General features: G+C 28.2%; 1 protein-coding gene across 6 annotated transcripts in view; it reads left to right on the top strand.

The window, feature by feature from the left end:
• Positions 1–6,254: 6,254 nt before the first annotated feature.
• mtm (phosphatidylinositol-3-phosphate phosphatase) overlaps positions 6,255–7,524 on the top strand; it is a 74,618-nt gene continuing 73,348 nt past the window's right edge. For 3 of the 6 annotated variants that reach the window (XR_012757263.1, XM_075371967.1, XM_075371965.1), the window contains exon 1: positions 6,256–6,649. The gene's annotated coding sequence lies outside the window, so the exon portion shown is untranslated. Of the gene's footprint in view, positions 6,650–7,524 lie in introns of all 6 variants that reach the window. The other 3 variants (XM_075371964.1, XM_075371966.1, XM_075371963.1) reach the window with 2 other exon arrangements.

Raw genomic sequence — 7,524 nt, 5'->3', positions numbered from 1 at the left:
CTGTAAGAACAACTGCAAAAAAACAAACTAGAGACCTTTGAACTATGCTATTACTGAAGGATGTTAAATATTAGAGGGATCAAAAAAGAGGAAGAGGAAAAAAATTTGTAATGAAATTTTTTAAACAATTTTTTTTTAGTTGGTAGGCCACATGTTAAGATATCCAGATATGATTAATGGGGTAATCTAGGGATATGTATGAAAGATAGATATTGTTAAGGAAGGCAAAACTTGAAATATATTATAAAGCAGGTGGTAATTGATGTTATTTGTTTTATATGAATGTGAGGGTTAAAAGATTAGCACAGCATATAAAAGAATGGGTAGTAACATTGAACCAGTCTGATGATTCCAAAAAATAAAATTAACTTTTATAACAGAATTTAGATTACCTGTGAACACACCAAAATAGTGAACAATAGTGGAATAAACTTACCAGTTTTTATAAAAAAGTTTGAATCCATGGATCTATCATTAATTATAAAATACTATTATATCAGGTAATGTGTCATCATCATTTCATGTAAAAACTGATACTTAACATGATAGCTAACTGATAGTTATCATAATCAACTGAATAAAATAGAATTAGTTTCGTTAAGCTGGCTGTTAAAACAGATATCTTAGTTTAAAATCTCATCGTATTTAAAATTTATGTATTTATTCATAATTGTATGTTTATGTTTATTTCACTTGTAAGTATGGCATATCTTTTATATCTTAGAAATGAAATTCATAAATATGTGGCTTGCTGAATTTACACTTTATGGTAGTATATTACAGTAGATCATTACAGAAATAAATATTATCAGTATTATAAAAATTAACTATAATAATGAAACAATATATGCTGTTTCTCTGCATATTTTAAAGGTTAAAACTGTGAGATCTAAAAACCGATATCAATTTTAAGCTTGTATTTAAATGGAGTGACTTTTTGGATTATTTGTGTTTAAATGAATACTTTTACGAAACTCCTCTGAATTCTGTTATTAGAATTCTTTATTATACTTGTAATTAAAATAATCTATTTTTCTTTGGATAAGTTTATTGAAATAAATTTGTAATAAAGATAAACTATTTTTTTATAGTTAAATTTTAATGAATTTTTTTTTATATCCTATTTGAACTTCAGTTAATTGTTGTTTAATCAATATTGCATTAAATATGTGGTGTGAGTTATCATATAGTAATAATTTATTTTTAAACTAAGAATACACTTATTGAGACAACGATACAGAATCATTTAAAATATACAACAGAGTTACAAATTAGACAACTTAGAATTATATAATTTACTTCAGTTGACCTGCAACAGTTTGCACCTATAGCTTCTAATTGGACTACAACAGGCTGACAAGAGTAATTATAGTTTTCTAATATAAAACTGTGATGTAATAATTTATGATGAAATAATCATTTTTGTGATTAAATAATAGTTTGGAAAATTAGATACTTCTTGAGGACAAGAGTCCTGTTTTAGCAGTTACCATCAATTTATAATTAAAACATTGAAGATTATTAAAGATATATAAATGAGAACAGAAGTGGCTGAGTAGAAATTTAAAAATTGCTTTAAGTAATAGAAATATTCATTCAGTTTATATTACAAGTTAAAAGGTGATTCACAGAAGCCATAAGCTTTATGCTTCCGTAGGATAACTTGTCAATTTTAGTCACAGCTGAATCAAAAAAGAACACATTCAGTATGTATTCATACTGAACGAACCAGTGCCCAACGGAAATTATGAACAAATTTAAACCTAGACTATCTTTCACACAATTTGGCAAAAAATTATAAACCTTTGGTGCCATATATGTGAAAAATCTATGAAACCACTCCTTCCAGGAAGTACAAAATTATCCTTGCTTCACATATCGTGGTCAGTTAATCTATATTTAAGAGCCTTATCTTCACTCGTAAGAATGAAAAGTTTAAGTACCTTTAACAAGTAAGTATAAATGTCTCAAAGGGAGTAAGTTCAAGATAGAAAAAAAAACATATATAAATTATTATTATTATGAATTAAAAACATAATATTTAAATTAAAAAACAAGGAGATGAAGTCTGATTTGAACCGATGTGCCTTCCCCTTACAAGGTCCAAATATTTCATTAATTAAAATTTTGTGTGGCTATAACTCTGAAACCAATGAAAATAAGTACTACTTATGATACATTGTTGGAAAGATCTCAATGCAGGCTTATTACTGGAGTTAACAAAAGTCCAAAATCCAAATTTTTTTGGGTTTTGCGCTTTTTTGGACACTTTTAGTTCTGTCGATAGGAAGGTGTGTAACTAGATGTTACAGCAGTCCTAAATCAAAAATTTCAACATCCTACGGTTAATCTCTTTTGAGTTATGCAAGATAAATATAAACGTACAGACATCACACTGAAACTAGTCAAAATGGAATCAGGGATGATCAAAACAGATTGAAATCAATTGAAATCTGAAAACCGAAATTTTTCATGATCACAATACTTCTTTTATTCGTACAAGGAAGTAAAAATGGTGGTGTCAATGAGACCTGGACCTTCTTGGCTCCTAGAACTGTTCAGTTATTTCACATTACAAAACTGATTGAAGTTTTGTTTTAGCAAACAAAAGTTTTAAGTCTTATCATAAGAACAGTTAGGTAAGCTATAATTGGTCATAAGCCTGTTATTTGCTGAAGCTAGAATAAATAAATTACAAAATTCTTATATTTTAATCTTTTGAAGTTAGCACTAAATTAAGTGTTCAGCGAATTATGGGTAGTTGTTTTTAGTTTCACACTGACAAAAAGTAGAAATTTGAGAGGAATTGAATAATAATATTTTTTTACTTTACAACTGTTTTTTATTATTTTAGATTTGATTTTATTTTTAATTATTGCTACATATTTTAATGTACTGTATGATTTTATTTTAATGATTTGTGATCTTAATGTACTCATGCTTGCCCATACTCCCAACTTATTTCAGTAAAAATTACTGGAATATCATCACTTAAAATACTCTTTTCCAAAACAGACTTGTGTTACAGCAAAAATTTAAAAAAATTAAAGGTGAGATAATTTGATGTATCTTTTAAACTGTTATACATGATTAAAAGTTAAATTAATGAATTACTGCTAAAGTAAGATAAAATTTATTAAATAATAATTAAATAAATATAAAGAACAGAGTGATAAATTACTATTAAAAATAATTTAGCTGACTATTTTTCCTGTTTAATTTTTTTTAGTCTTTAACTATTACAGAAGTGTTTCTCAACCTGTGGTGTGCACCCCCCTAAGGGGGGGGGGGCGTGATAACTCTAAATGGGGAACACAAGCATATTGAAAAGAAAATATTTAAAAAAATTGGTTAATTTACTGAAAGGAAAGAAAAACAAAATACATTCTGACATATTAAATAATAAGATACACATTTATACTGAAATAATACACCTACAAATAGGATTGTATCAGTTCTGCACAATTTATTTGTTATCAATACTAAATTAAAAACAAGTTAAATAATTATTAGCGAGTCCCTTGGGTCTGTCTTGCAGAGCAAAGTTTTTCAAAGGAAGGTTTAATATTAGAAATACACTCAGTTCTTTTTCTATATTTTGCTGAGGTTTATATTTTATTTTCAAAGGAGAAAATCCAGTTTTGCAAAGTTAGGTTGTTGAAAATGGTAATAGTATATGAAATGCTCCTGTTTTCAGTGCAGAAAACTCATCATCCACCCCTGCCCAAAATTCAAAGAGTGATTTATTTTTCTAAATTGTCTTTTGATTTCGCCACTTGCTGTGAAGTCTATGAAGATTTCTTCTTTGGCAATTGAGAGCCCTTTGAGAGTATTTTGAAATGGATCCCTAACCCACTCATAACTTGCTACCAAGTTGTCATCAGCAAGAAAATACTTTTTAAATTTCTTTGCCAGCATGGCTAAATGATTTTCAATGGTTACAAAAACAACTTTCACACATTGTTCTTCAGCCTTGTAAGTATTAACACGTTCATCCACATTTGCAAACATTTCTAGGTTTTTTGCTTTAAATTTCTGCTCCACAATTCCAGTTTTATACAAAAACCATTAACTTTATCACTCGTATCCAATGTATGTGTATTTGCTCCTTGGAGTTGAAGATTCAAGGTATTTAATTTGTTGAATATGTCAACCAAGTAGCTCAATTCCATCACAATTAAACCATCTCGAAACTTCTCAGCTTCAGATAGCAAATAATGCAAGTGCTGTTGCTTTGAGTTCTATTGGTTTGCAGAAAAGTCTTTCTTCTATTGCTGACATACCACCACTAAATTGAACATAGGCAATGAAATGAGAATCTTTATTGCACTATCTATTGCCTCATCAAACTGAATTGAAAACAATTTGTTCCACTACTTCCCAAAAAGCTGATGCTCTACATTTTCAGCTATATCACCAATTCAACAGGCAGGAGTATCATTTGATAGAGGTATGGACTGTAATTGTTCCAAACATAGTTTTTACAATCTTAATTGCAGCTGGCAAAATAATTCTGAACCATGGTCTACTTTATATAAAACTTTGCAAGAAGCAAGTATAGCTTTTTCATTCAGAAAGTTTTTTTTTTAAAATGATGTTTGCTTTTCATGTGATTTTAATTTGGAATTGAACAAGGTGCAGCATTTATACAGGGTCATGCATACGTTGAAGAATGTGCGAGATAAATTGGAACTTCTTGAAAAGCTGTGACAATGTTTTATATGGTTGGTGGATGTAAGAGAGAGAGAGAGAGCAATAGAGAGACATAGATTCAGATTTTGTTGGTGCAACGGATTGGTGTTGCCAAATATCAATAAATCTACTTATTCTTAGTAATTTGTAAAGTTTATAATTAAGATCATAGTGTAGCTTTAGCATCAGAATACATTATTGCATGAGAAGGGGGCGCAGTGAAAATTGGGTCGCAACTACTCAAAAGTTAAGAAACACTGTATTAAAGTAAGAAGTACTGATTTTAGATTTACATGTATAAGCATCATCAGTATTCACAAAGTGCAGCATATTTTTTAATACTTTTCTCTTTGCAGATTATATTAAAACAGTTTATAAGATTTAGCAAACAAAATTTTTTTAAATATTGTAGAAATTTTATACCTTGGCAGAAGTTTCACATTTCTCTCTATAAATTAATTTGTTCAAAACAAATTATGATTTCCTCTTTTAAGTCTGTTCCAAGGCTTTAAATTTATATATTTTTATTTTTCTGATATAGACAATTCTGTTTCTGAAATGTCATCTGCGATATAATCAGAACCTTTTACCCTATGTCTTTCATTGTACTCTACCTGGACTGTAGTATATATATTTTTCACTATTATGGAATTGTCTATATTTTGGTTGCTTTTTGAGTTAGGTAAGCCTAGTTTCAAGGTCATAATTATTGTTACAGTTTATATTCTTTAAGAATTGTTCAAGAAAGTTATGATTGTAGAGAACCAAGACTGTTTTAAAGAGCAAACCAAAGAGATTATTTCTCAAAAACCATAATAAAAAAAATGATGCAGAAATTCTTTCAAGTGAATGGAAGAAAAACTCAAGATAGATATAAAAATCCAGTGCTCAGAAATATAAATGAACAAAAAGAATAAAAAATTAGAAAGAAAATATTTCAAATACTCAATAAAGTTTATTTAAATTGTAAGTTATCGGTGGGAGTTAAAAAACGCAGCTAGAAAAATTGAAAATGCAAAGTTTCTTTGTTAAATTCTAATAAGGGTTTAACGGATTTAAACAAAAATGAAAAAAACTTGTTAATTTCAGATATATAAGGTTAGTTACTCTAAGAAATATAGGTTTTTTCTGAAATTAACGTTTTGTCTGCAAGAATCTTTTTTTGTTTTCGCTTCATTTTTGATTCAGTGAAATTAATTTGAAACTGCATTCGAATCGTATAGTTGCCAACATCACGATTATTATTGCTCTATTTCTGCTAAATACCTAACTGCTAGTATTAACATTTCTACGTTAATTTTTTAATACAATTGAAGTAATTTGTCTCAAAATCAACTATGAATAAATTATGAGAGCTTAAAACAACATTAAACCATGATGCAGAATTTTCGGTCGAGTAATATATTCGTTTTAATCAATGCGTTACAAAAATAAAGTTACGAGTTGTATCAATAGAAAAATTAATTATAAAATATATTTTTTCAGGGAATTAAATTAATAAATGGTTTTACTATTGCTCATTCGTCATCAAACAGTGCAATATAGCTGTTGTTGGTCACCTGTTAACCAAGTGTTTGTATTCAGTTTTCCGGAGGAGGTTATATCTATTAAGCGTTTTTGTTTGTTTATTGTAGTGTTTAATTTTTAATAGTGATGTGTTAAATCGTAACGTAATAACAGAATGTAGTTATTAAATAAATCTCACTTGTTCAAGTATTAGTTTTTTATTAAATTATTTTGCTTATAATCAGAATAAATTTAGGCTTTAAGTACATATTTATGAGATTAACGATTAATGTTCGAGGATTTGTGTCATGTTTATTCATTTCAGTTTTGCTATGTTTTATGTATATTTTCTACTATAACAATTCTTCACATTACTCAATCAGACTCTTTTTACTTTGTGGAAAATTGTTAATTCTTGAAGGAATATCATTCTTTGCTACGGATGTTTTAGGTTAGTTTAATATTCATTTTATTCTATATTTGAATGACACATGAAGGTATTTAATAGACCGCCCGTTTAAATCAGCATATCATTATATATTTTTGTTGTGATTAATGTATATTTTATCTAAATATTAATTCATAGACTGTGGATTAAACTGTACTTTATGAGAGATATTTTTTGGCATGATTATAGTGTTTGGTCATGGACACTTTACCATGCCCTGCTTGTATTTATTGCATTGATTTTTAATGTTAACTGTTAAATTTGTGTCATTTTTATTCAAGCAAGTTTGCAATGAAAATTATTGGAAACTTAAACTTCTTGAAATGAAATCCAATTTTTTTTAACAATTTCAAAATATTTTTATTTGCCTTTGCAACCATCTTCAGTGATTGATATTTATGTTCTAATCATGTTATCAAGTGACATTATTGCTTATAGCATTATTTGAGGAGTTTCTAATTAAGCCGACATGTGGTTAAGTTTTTTTAAAGATAATATCAAGGTTATTGTTGATATTAGTGGATTTATGATTTGCATCAATAGGTAGTAGCAAATGCCTCTATATAATGCTTGTTATGCCCTCCGTGAGAGAGTTACTATGAAGTACTCAATGATTAACTCTTAATATCCATAAACAAAATACACCATGATTGTGAATATAAATACGAAGTATAACCAAAATACAACATTTCAACCAAATGTGAAGGCAATAAATGAATGATTTGTTTTTATCGTACCATTATAAAAAATAACCAGCAAAAAGCCTACTTTTAGAATCTTCAGAAGACTGGTAGTGGTAGATACTTTCATTCATGATAACTTAAACAATCTGATCTTGTCTAACTGTACTAAGTGTAATCCACAGACTGCCAGCCATC

The sequence above is a fragment of the Lycorma delicatula genome, chromosome 7 (genome assembly GCF_047948215.1).
Source record: "Lycorma delicatula isolate Av1 chromosome 7, ASM4794821v1, whole genome shotgun sequence".
In the NCBI taxonomy this organism is placed as follows: domain Eukaryota; kingdom Metazoa; phylum Arthropoda; class Insecta; order Hemiptera; family Fulgoridae; genus Lycorma; species Lycorma delicatula.
This window is presented reverse-complemented; position numbering and strand designations above follow the sequence as displayed.